The sequence below is a fragment of the Periplaneta americana genome, chromosome 10 (assembly GCF_040183065.1).
Source record: "Periplaneta americana isolate PAMFEO1 chromosome 10, P.americana_PAMFEO1_priV1, whole genome shotgun sequence".
Classification (NCBI taxonomy): Eukaryota; Metazoa; Arthropoda; class Insecta; order Blattodea; family Blattidae; genus Periplaneta; species Periplaneta americana.
Genome location: NC_091126.1, coordinates 164,677,194 through 164,686,125, shown reverse-complemented (window position 1 = coordinate 164,686,125; position 8,932 = coordinate 164,677,194). Strand labels below are relative to the sequence as shown.

The window sequence follows — 8,932 nt, the reverse complement described above, 5'->3', positions numbered from 1 at the left end:
GTAGGCCTGTTGCTATGGTAACAACGGTTGAGTTGCCAAACTTAAAGTTCGCACGTGGCGAGTGCTTAATAGCTCTCTTGGCGATATTTATTGTGCACACAATGTTAGCATTGGTACGTCTCGTCTTTGATTCTCTGTCGATTTTTCTATTGTTTTCTTACCTTCGTGTGAATTGTCAATTAATGTTTTAACGTCAGCCATCTTAACGACAATTGCTACCTTCCATCAGCTGGCAGCGTGGTAGTCCATATTGGCAACATGGCACTGTAGTTCCAAGCTCGGACACTTATCTGCCATGTCCCTTCTTTAAAAAAAACAAGTATAGGTCTTTTAATGTAGTTTGCTAAAAGTTGTGTAGGCCTAATCCTTCCTCGAAATTGAAACGTGTAGGTCTGTCTACGTTCTACGATATGATTTTGAAATCACAATGGATAAGTTATTCAGTACGCACTTACATTTAGACTAAGACCAAACTAACAATGTCGTAGAAATGCATGAAAATGAGTAGGCCTAGTTAAATAATTCAGTTAATTTAATGAAGCATTTGCAATCAGTTACGGACTTGAAGAGCCTTAGCTCAGTTCCCTGGTGATGACGGCATTTTTCTCGGTTCCGAAACTTCCAGAAATTCACCAGGGTCCACTTAGTTTTTAGTTAAATTTAGTACCGGATCTTTCCCAAGGGTAAAAGGCAATCGGAGCGTGGTGCCGACCACATCACCTCATTCTAGTGCCCTAAGTAACGAAAACATAGACCTCTTTTTCTTGCGCCCTTATGGTGTCTAAACTATTACATTTATCTTCATTTTTACCCCAATGAACCATTTCAGTTCTTTTATGTTAACTTACATGTAAATAAAGACAGTAAATTGGCTTGCCAATTAATGATATCATTAAATGCGTCGTATATATTTTAATCTGCTAATTCATAATTTTGTACTTCACCTATCAAATGCTACAACTTGACAACATTGTGCGGAGAATTATATGACGAGACGCTTCTTCCGATAACGCAGGTGCCCTCTGTTAGGTTTTCTCGCAACCACGTCAACAAAGAGCCTCGTGGTTGGTTGTATCTGGTTCCCGTTGCGGGCTGAATCTTCTATTGGAAACAACGCGTTAGAAGAGAGATTAATCTCTTTCTAACTCGTTGATTGGAAAACTAAATGACGCTCATGTAAGAATAGCGACTACTGATACAATAACTTCATTGGTCTAGGTCTACTAGAGTCGATGTAGTCTAGATCTAGCCCACTCACTTCAACAGCTGGCTCTGTGACGTCATAATCTCTGATCTGAAACTCCTTGAGAATAGGTACAGGAGCAAAATAGGGGTAGTGGCAGTGGAAAGGATGGAGATTTTTAAAAAATAATAACGGATTTAAGAACTATTGTTCTTGATTTATTAAATTAACAGAATGGTTTTACCTTACATATTGGTTTCCTTATTTTCAAATTAGAAGTGATGGCATTTATTGTAGATTAACAGTATTTATTCATCATAACCATTTCACGTATTAGACCTAGGGATCTGTTACGGTCTCTATCCAGCGCTTTTTAGGCCTTCCCAAGTTCCTTCGGCTTCTTGGAGTAGGCCTATAGCGTAAGATCAGTTTTGGCAAGGGGTTGGGGGTCATCCTGGCAGCATGTTGTTTCCAGTTCAGTCTATATTCTTCTATGTAGGCCTACTGGGTAATTGAATCTACTTTTAATTCTTTAAGAATGTCCTAATTTCTTTTATGGTCAAGGAGGGAGTAACCAGCAGTTCTTCTCGTAAATCGCATTTCGGCTGTTGCAAGTCTCCTTTCGTCAGCCTTTCTGATGGTCCAAGCTTCGCTTCTACGCGTGAAAACTGGTCGAGGAAGAGTTTACATACCCTGTGTCGCTGGACTTATGAAGGCTTGAAAACCTGATTGATTACACCTAGATGTTGGTGAATTTGGAAATGTTAATCTTCATATCTTCTTCGTGAGAAAATGAGAGATTGTAGCCAAGGTAATTGAATGAATTAACACTTTCTCTTAAACAGTATTTATTGAAAGCACAAAGTTGATCGGTGGATCGGTGTCTGGTAGAGTTCATGGGTAGCTCAGTTGGTAGAGCGTTGGCATGTTTAACCAAAGGTCCCGGGTTCGATGCCCGACCCAGGAACAATTTTTCCCTCGAAATTATTCAAATCAACTTTAAAGGGAGTTATACCTGAAAGCTCGATTTGCCAAATATACGTCACTGTTCGTTAACAGAAAACCACAATTCAAGTCACACAGAGTTTGTGTGCTGTCAATGTTGGTTGCTTGACTTTGAGGTCTGTGGATACAGAGGGAAAAATTGGATCGGCGTCTGGTAACAATTTTTCTCTCGAAATTATTCAAATCAACTTTACAGGGAGTTATACCTGAAAGCTCGATTTACAAGGAAGATTTTATTATCTATTTACTGTATCTCACAAGTAGACTTACTTGTACTGGTCCTTTCATATTTTAATGCGTTTTCCTTCTGCCAGTTTTTCTATATTGGGAACAAGAGGCCTTCAAATATATCAAGCCCTCTTGATTGGGAACGGCAGAATTGGACTCACAGATCACACAGATCGATTTGTTGATTTGTTTGCCATCTATTGAGGAGCTATTGAAGGAACGAGGAAATTTTGCTTACACCCCTCTGTAGATGTCTCTCATTGGAAATTGTAAGTACTCCTATATTAGCTGCACCCACCCCCTTGTTGGGAACCATGCTATTGCCATAACCACCGCCGTCTAGATTGTGAAATGGACCTCATAGAGCAGGCAGTATATTGCAATCCAGACGGCAGTGGCCATAACAAACCAAGTCCATAATTCATTTGTTACTCCACAGAGGGCAGCATTTCCTACGGAAGGTGAAGGTTGCTAAGCATGAGCTAGGAACTTTAAGACTCAATTTCTCAAAATTATTTCAGAAGAACTTCGTCCACTCTGGTTGTGAACCCCTCATATAAGAATTAATATTAAATATCAATCTTGCGTGCATTACTTGAATGTTTAAAGTTAAAAGAAAAGATGAACCTACAGTGACTCTGTCATTGAGCAACGCTTTCATGGCGCCTGAAAGAACTAAAAGCTTCGACATGTCGCACAGTAGATGGAGACGCTTGGGTGAATTACTCAAAGACAAGTATCCTATCCTTCAAAAGGAAAATGTTCGATAATCGTAATTTGGGAATGTAGTCTGTTACGATATCTCGAACATATTGAATATGGTAGCTTTTTTTTTTTCTTGTATTTGTTTTGTGTACGATATAATTCATGTTGTGTGTTGCCATCAGTTATTAGTAAATGCAGTTTTGAATGAACATTTGCGGTTAATTTGCTGGAGTTGAGCCGAAAATTTAAAAATTACACTGGTAAGTATTTTTTCTTAGATAGTCTTTATATTTAGTTTTTTCGTGAATGAAAGTTACTTACGATAATCATGTTGAGGACGCATGTTGTATCTTTTTCAGGTTAACATTTAAGTAATTATCAACTTTTTTTATTTAACCAAATTAATTTTGTTGCATTACAATTAAACTGTTCACATGTGCACCTTGTTTCCTGGGGAGCCAGAATAAATAGTAATCATCTGTTCTCTATATTATAGGAATTCTTACATGTGGCATGATGGTACTTTGTTGGAGTGCTGAGTTTATACTAGTTAATGACTGGAGTTTCCAGCTGGATTATGATTTTATAACACCAAAAAGTGTCCTACATTTTGGTCTGTTTTTCTTTCTTGAATGGTTTTCATTGGGAGTACATATGACTAACATAACCTCACTTCTCCATAATCCATGAGGCTCAGGCTCTTGTGCAACCACATTTTAACATATTCAGCACCTGATACGAGCCCCCTCCCTCCAGAAAACTTCAATCTGTTTTCACTTTGCGTGGATTTTTTTTTTTGTTCTGTTAGTGAGAAACGTGCATTTATTCGTATTAATACAAGTGTTATGGTAACTCTTCTGTTTTTAAGGGGCAGTACATCTCATTTCCTCGCGTTTCCTTAATGATAACATAGAAAAGGCGAGATTTCTTAACCCATATCTGCCCTGAACATCTTCCTTCAAGTTTCTTTATAAATTTCACAGATCTTCATCATATGGACCTAAGAAGTGACGAAAAACAAGAATTTTAATTATAGCCTATTTCAAGCATAAGTGGTCTTTTGAGGCAAAGTCGTTTAACTATTCCACAGGGCAGATATGGCATCTGTAGTGCTAAATAATGTTTGGTTCTTTACTGAAGTAGGGAATTATTACAAATGAAATTGATTTTTGGAATTGGAACTCTTTAATTGAGACATGGTTTATTTAACAGACACAAAATAGGCCTAACTATTCACTTAAATAATGGTAATTAACTAATTGTATTTGTTTATGAAAACTAGCAATCATATCAGTCATAAGCATAGGCCTAAATCTATTTTGCAAAGTAGCAAAACATTTGTTGTAAAGAGGAACTCGACATTTCCTGCATGCTTTTCCAGTGTTACTTTTGCATACTTTATAACTTTTCCATAATTGACCCGATTCTGTGGCCTGATTGGTGTTGATGAACAGGGAATGGAGGATGAGAAATCTACCAGTGGCTTAGCTCATAGTTCTGGGCGATCTGGATGCATACCATACTTCACGAACAATCAGTGGCAATATTTCTTCCGAAATTCGAGGGGGTGGTGCTGTTGATTCTACGATCTTGTATAGAGACAAAAATTGTTCATCAACACATCGAACTTCCAAAATAGAAAATGAGGATATACCATTTCTTGCCTCATATTGATATTCTGTAAGCAGAGATATTGAAGACTATTTGATCTACCCCTGCCATCCAAAAGTGTATTATATCCGCATACTACATCAGGTTGGGGAAATTCTACTCTGTTGTTACTCTTACGTAATTTACTCTTATGTAAATTTAATATTCTGAAATTGAAGGACGAGGAAAGTAAGCGACATTATCAGGTCGAAATTTCGAATAGGTTTGCCACTTTAGGAAGTTTCGAAGAAGTTGAGAAAGATGTTAATAGCGTGTGGGAAAATATCAGAGATAGTATCACAATTGCAGCTAAGCAGAGCATAGGTTATTATGAATCTAAGAAAGAAACCGTAGTTTGATGAAGATGGTTGCATGGTAGTAGAAAGAAGGAAATGGGCAAAATTGAAATTCTTACAGGATCCAGTTGAGGAGAATAGAGATAATTATTTCAATGAAAGATGGGAAGCAAGTCGTACACTTAGGAATAAAAGGAGAGGTAATTTAAGGAAAAAGGGAATTAAACGCAGAATATGTATGGGAAATGCCTGTTATTATTCGGTTGAGAAGCTATTGTCATCTAGTCTGTTGTCAAAAAATCGAAAACTTAGAATTTATAAAACAGTTATATTACCGGCTGTTCTGCATGGTTGTGAAACTTGGACTGTCACTTTGAGAGAGGAACTGAGATTAAAGGTGTTTGACAATAAGGTTCTTGGGAAAATATTTGGGGCTAAGAGGAATGAAGTTACAGGAGAATGGAGAAAGTTACACAAGCAGAGCTGCACGCATTGTATTCTTCACCTGACATAATTAGAAACATTAAATCCAGACGTTTGAGATGGGCAGGGCATGTAGCATGTATGGGCTAATCCAGAAATGCATATAGAGTGTTAGTTGGGAGGCCGGAGGGGAAAGGACCTTTGGGGGGGCCGAGACGTAGATGGGAGGATAATATTAAATGGATTTTAGGGAGGTAGGATTTGATGATAGAGACTGGATTAATCTTCCACAGGATAGGGACCTATGGCAGGCTTATGAGAGGGCGGCAAAGAACCTGCGGATTCCTTAAAAGCCATTTGTAAGTAAGTAAGTGTGTTACTCTTATGTCCGAAGAGTATGGTGTTTGAACTCTTCGTAAAATGAAACGATACTATGTTGCAGCCAAAGCTAGAGTCTCCATTTGTTTTGTTCAGTTCAAGTACCTGTGTCATATGTTGTCAACCCTGAGCTAGTATTGTTAAAAAAAAAAGAGTATCGTACATATAATACAAGAAAAATAATTTTAGTGAGAAGAGAATTTCTATTCAATAAATATGAAAAGAGAACAGCCTGGAATCTAGCATAGAAGTAACTATTTTCTCGTTATAACTAAGGCAGAGCATTGCAAAACCAACAGGTCGTATAGTTAAACTACTGAAGAATCGAACCCAGGTTTGCAGACAGTAGAATGTTTTTATATCCACAACATACTGCTGATATCTTCATAAAATTATTAGTGTAATATTTTGAATATTTATATAATGTAATGCTATGATATCTGCCCAATGAGTCGTTAGTGACCCATCAAAATGTATGACGCTTTTGTGCTAAATCTATGAGTTTATAATATTGGACAATTATACATAATTATTCACTACTATTTCGTGATCATATTAACACTAACATATTCATTCACAGTGTTCTGCCCAAGGGCAGGTCTTTCACTGCAAACCCAGCATTCTCCAGTCTTTCCTATTTTCTGCCTTCCTCTTTGTCTCCGCATATGGTCCACATATCTTAATGTCGTCCATCATCTGATTTCTTCTTCCATCCCGATTCTTCTCCCGTTCACCATTCCTTCCAGTGCATCCTTCAGTAGGCAGTTTCTTCTCAACCAGTGACACAACCAATTCCTTTTCCTCTTTCTGATCAATTTCAGCATCATTCTTTCTACACTCGTTCCAACACAGCTTCGTTTCTTACTCCGTCCATTTCACATGCTTCATCCTTCTCCATATCCACATTTCAAATGCTTCTATTTTCTTCTCTTCACTTCGTTGTAATGTCCATGTTTCCAGTAGCGGCTGGTGGTCAAAATAATGAGTGTGCTACAATCTCTATATCGGCCTACTGTAGAGGCCTACACTTATGTATTTATCTTAATTTGGAGTCTCGCCTAGTGATGAAATATGAAGTCCATACGACGTTCTTTCGTACTGCAGAACTTGTCATTTGGTGTTAAACCCCTCCATCTTGGACATCATACACTTTTCTATTGACAGTATTGCAAGAGCAGTGAGACGATCCTGGGACATAGTGTTCCTTAAAAACGTTTTTATGCGTTTCAAGCAAGAAAAACTTCTTTCTGGCTCAGCAGTGGTCATTGATGTTGTAACCAAAATATTTAACAACTTCGATACTTCACAGAATGGATCCTGTAAATTGTTGTTCGGAAGTCAGGTCTTCCGTGTAGAAATGCAACTTGTATCTGGAACACTCTTTTGTTCAGTATAGTATAGCTGTTGACAGCAACTTTAACTGGTAGATGGCAGCAGCAGTCGGACACTTGAATTACCAAATACATTGTACATAGTTCCGAATTCTTCCACAAACAAGCTTTCTTTCGTTACGCTTTACTTTTGCAATCTCCAAGCTTTGTTGTGCTGAAGCTGACTACAGCACTTTCCCGCGTAAAAATAGCCAATCAGAGCAGTTATTTCAGCTTCGCACATACTCATAACTGTCTACATTTTTCATGTGGAGCTTTGAGTAGCACAACGAACCCCCTGAGGCACCAAAGAAGGCACGAAGACTAAACACTTTATAACGCGTCATGAATATAACCACGGGAAATTGTCAAATGACAGATCAAATACTATGGTGGTATTACAAATACATTATTTGAGCCAAAATTATCATTGTACTGTAGCACATAAGGACGGGCCGCCCCTGCATGTTTCTGCCCCATACATTTCCACACTCCACACAAAGCAGTTCACTAATCTCTTCCTTAGTTGTTTCTCCAGAGGTCCGCAGAAGATGCTCCTTTTTTACCGTGGAAAGACACATCATATCATGTTTGTAGTTTTTCTTGGGAAAGGTAAATGCGGTAGCTTCCCATTGCTTTCTGCACACCACTCTCTCTTTCGGATCTTAAAAGATTCCAGGGGGCCTCAGCGTGGAGTTGAGGAGAGTGGCTTTGACTAATTAGGCCCTTCGGACTTTACCGAAATTCATCGCAAGGGTTAAATATCAATTATATCAGGGTTTTTGACCCTATCAAAGACTGGGAAATCTGAATTAGCCTAACACTAACGTATATAGTCAATAAATAAATTTGAAAATAAGAATTTCATTCCTTCCTTACACTGCTATGCTTCGTACTTCACCATTCAATCGACAATTTAATTGCTACCAAACCCAACAATGTATTCAATTTGTAATTGAAACAATTAAAAAAAATCTTTGAGCGGGTCGTTAACTACTCCATGAGCTGATATGGATCAAGGTCCAATCAGTGACAGGTTAGTATTTCCATCTAACGAAGTAACGATATCGTTAATTTTTTGTCAGGTGTAATAATTTCGTTGTAAGAATCACAGACAGTGTAGTACTGGTCTTATTTGTAACAATAGTGTCAAATTATTTCGATTATATAAACAATGAATACATTAATAACATCCATGCATGCATACATACACACATACATACATATACATACATACATACATACATAAAAAGTATTCTGCCCAATGGCAAACTGCAAATCCAGCATTCTCCAGTCTTTCCTATTTTCTGCTTTCCTCTTAGTCTTCGCATATGATCCATATATCTTAATGTCTATCATCTGATATATTCTTCTGCTCGAACTCTTCTCCCGTTCACCATTTCTTGCAGTGCATCCTTCAGGCGACAGTTTCTTCTCAGTGACCCAACCAATTCCTTTTTTCTCTTCCTGATCAGCTTCAGCAGCATTCTTTCTTCACCCCTCTCTCCAACACAGCTTCATTTCTTATTCTCTCTGCCCATTTCACATGCTCCATTCTTCTCCATATCCAAATTTCAAATGCTTCTAGTAATCCATTTGCGCCCCTCATACCTTTTCCCTTCCTGAAGCCAAATTGCTCTTCTTCCAACTGTCCTTCCATCTTGGATTCGTATGTTGATACAGCGTCGTAAAAT

At 38.0% G+C, this 8,932-nt stretch overlaps 1 protein-coding gene across 1 annotated transcript in view; it reads left to right on the top strand.

Annotated features, from left to right (window-relative positions):
• The first annotated feature begins 3,149 nt into the window (after nucleotides 1-3,149).
• The window catches only part of peng (Pumilio and CPL domain-containing protein penguin), a 145,662-nt gene continuing 139,879 nt past the window's right edge, over nucleotides 3,150-8,932 (top strand). Inside the window, exon 1 of the mRNA XM_069838357.1 lies at nucleotides 3,150-3,381. The gene's annotated coding sequence lies outside the window, so the exon portion shown is untranslated. The remainder of the gene's footprint in view (nucleotides 3,382-8,932) is intronic.